Genomic DNA, 3,067 nt, shown 5'->3' on the forward strand with positions numbered 1-3,067 from the left:
AGCACAGCTGATTGGTGGAGTGGTAGAGCACAGCTGATTGGTGGAGTGGTAGAGCACAGCTGATTGGTGGAGTGGTAGAGCACAGCTGATTGGTGGAGTGGTAGAGCACAGCTGATTGGTGGAGTGGTAGAGCACAGCTGATTGGTGGAGTGGTAGAGCACAGCTGATTGGTGGAGTGGTAGAGCACAGCTGATTGGTGGAGTGCACTGTGGCTCCTCCTCTCCTGAAAGGGATGAAACACACAGAGTTGGAGGAGTTTCCCCTGAGGGGGGCCACATTCCTCCCCCCACTCTGTTTCCTGAGAAACAGCCCACAGGATCGCCATGGTGATGGACAGGGGGTAACCCCCGCCCAGAGCACTGCAGTCCAACCTCTGACCCCCCCCATCCCCCCCACCCCCCCTCATCCCCCCCATCCCCCCCCATCCCCCCCTCATCCCCCCCATCCCCCCCTCATCATTCTCTGCCGTAAAAGAGTGTTTTCAGCCCAATTCAGCCATTCAAAACACCATGTAATTAATTCACTCAACACTTAACCTAAAAAGAATCCATTTCCCTGCGCCCAATTCACAAATACGAACAGAATAAAGTCAAGCCACTAGGAAACCAGGATCCAGATTCTTGAAACGGCCTTATGTGCATATTGAATAAAATCAAAGGCAGATTTGTTTTGCAACCCCAACTCTGGCCCGTGCTCCAGCTGACAGACTGGGACGCCCGACACAGCCTCCCTGCACACGGCTTCCATCGCACGTCCCAGCATGCCCCGGGGCGGAGAGGGGGGATTTACTGTTCCCCTGGTTCCTACTGACAGCCTGGTGAGCTGCACACACACACACACACACACACACACACACACACACTCAAGAATCTGTTTCATGTAAAACGATATTTTCAGTCTGTCACATAAATTCTATGTGAGCGATTTGCAAATACATAATATATCTGAATTTCAGAAAAATATACACATTAAATATTTACGTTGTTGCATCAGTATATCATAAATAACTAATAAAACAGATACAATACAATAATTTACAATAGTTACTAGTCTGCAATAGGACACTGATAATTCTTTGGAGATATTTTATTCTTTAATAAGCGTCTCTCTGTCTCCTTCCTCAGACCTGCACTGTAGATGTAGGAAAGAGAGAGACCCTCAGACCTGTACTGTAGATGTAGGAAAGAGAGAGACCCTCAGACCTGCACAGCCTGATTGACAGCGGCTCTGATTTACTGGAGAAACATTTCCAGCATAAATCAGCGATTTACCCAAACTCCACCCAGCCTCCCCGCGGCGGGGGGCGGGGTCATGTGACACCGGAATGCGTGATTTACACGGAGGCGTCGTGTCGAGGAAGGGGAATGTCGGAACGACGGGTCAGGAAAAACGCTGAACTCGGAAAACCTCTCAGCACACTCACACTCACACACACTCACACTCACTCACACACACACACACACTCACACACATACACACACACACACTACACTTACATACACACAAGGACACACACACACACTCACACACATACACACACACACACACACTACACTTACACACACACAAGGACACACACACACACACACACACCCATCCACTCACACACACACACACACACACGCCTCTCCTGGACTCTGTGTCTCTGCTCGTTAGCAGCAGACTGGTCTGAAGGGCTAGCCCCGACAGATACAGATCTGTGTGCATTAGCGTGAGCGTGAGGCTTGTGGGACGATCGATACGAGGCACAGAAACTCAAACCCCCAGCCGAAGGGTCGGCATGGTGATGCGGCAGAGTTTTTTGTTGATCTGTGGGGGGGTATCAATTTCTGGTGGTGTTAAAAATTTAACAAGGTTAGAGAGGTGCAGAGTGTAAGTGATCCAGGACAGGAAGTCATGCAGAGCTGCAGCAGTGTGCCGTTAGCGTTAGCATGCTGATTCACAGTCTGTTTAACTCACTGAGTCACAGTCTGTTTAACTCACTGAGTCACAGGCTGTTTAACTCACTGAGTCACAGTCTGTTTAACTCACTGAGTCACGGGCTGAGTCACAGTCTGTTTAACTCACTGAGTCACAGTCTGTTTAACTCACTGAGTCACGGGCTGTTTAACTCACTGAGTCACGGGCTGAGTCACAGGCTGTTTAACTCACTGAGTCATGGGCTGTTTACACACTGTTTACGAAGTAGGTCCACCCTAACACACTGTTTACACACTGTTTACACAGTAAGCCCACCCTAACACCCTGTTTACACACTGTTTACACAGTAGACCCACCCTAACACCCTGTTTACGCAGTGTTTACACAGTAGACCCACACTAACACACTGTTTACACACTGTTTACACAGTAGACCCACCCTAACACCCTGTTTACGCAGTGTTTACACAGTAGACCCACCCTAACACCCTGTTTACGCAGTGTTTACACAGTAGACCCACACTAACACCCTGTTTACACAGTAGACCCACCCTAACACCCTGTTTACACAGTAGGCCCACCCTAACACCCTGTTTAAACAGTGTTTACACAGTAGACCCACCCTAACACCCTGTTTACACAGTAGGCCCACACTAACACCCTGTTTACACAGTAGACCCACCCTAACACCCTGTTTACGCAGTGTTTACACAGTAGACCCACACTAACACCCTGTTTACGCAGTGTTTACACAGTAGACCCACACTAACACCCTGTTTACACAGTAGACCCACACTAACACCCTGTTTACACACTGTTTACACCCTGTTTACACACTGGTGAAATGCCATTAATGTAATGTAATGTAATGTGAAGTGGCTTCAGCACAAGCAGCTCCACACCTGGGAGTTATCACATTACAGCTGACGCTTTTATCCAAAGAGACTTACAGTTGATTAGACTAAGCAGGGGCCAATCCCCCCTGAAGTAATGTGGGGTTAAGGGCTTTGCTCAAGGGCCCACCAGCTGCACGGATCTTATGGTGGACACACCAGGGCTTGAACCATCAACCTTCCCGGTCCCAGTCAAGCACCTTAGCCACTGGGCTGGACAAGGAAAGTTTGCACACCCTGGTGTGAGTGTGTGTG

The sequence above is a fragment of the Conger conger genome, chromosome 9 (genome assembly GCF_963514075.1).
Source record: "Conger conger chromosome 9, fConCon1.1, whole genome shotgun sequence".
Taxonomy (NCBI): Eukaryota; Metazoa; Chordata; class Actinopteri; order Anguilliformes; family Congridae; genus Conger; species Conger conger.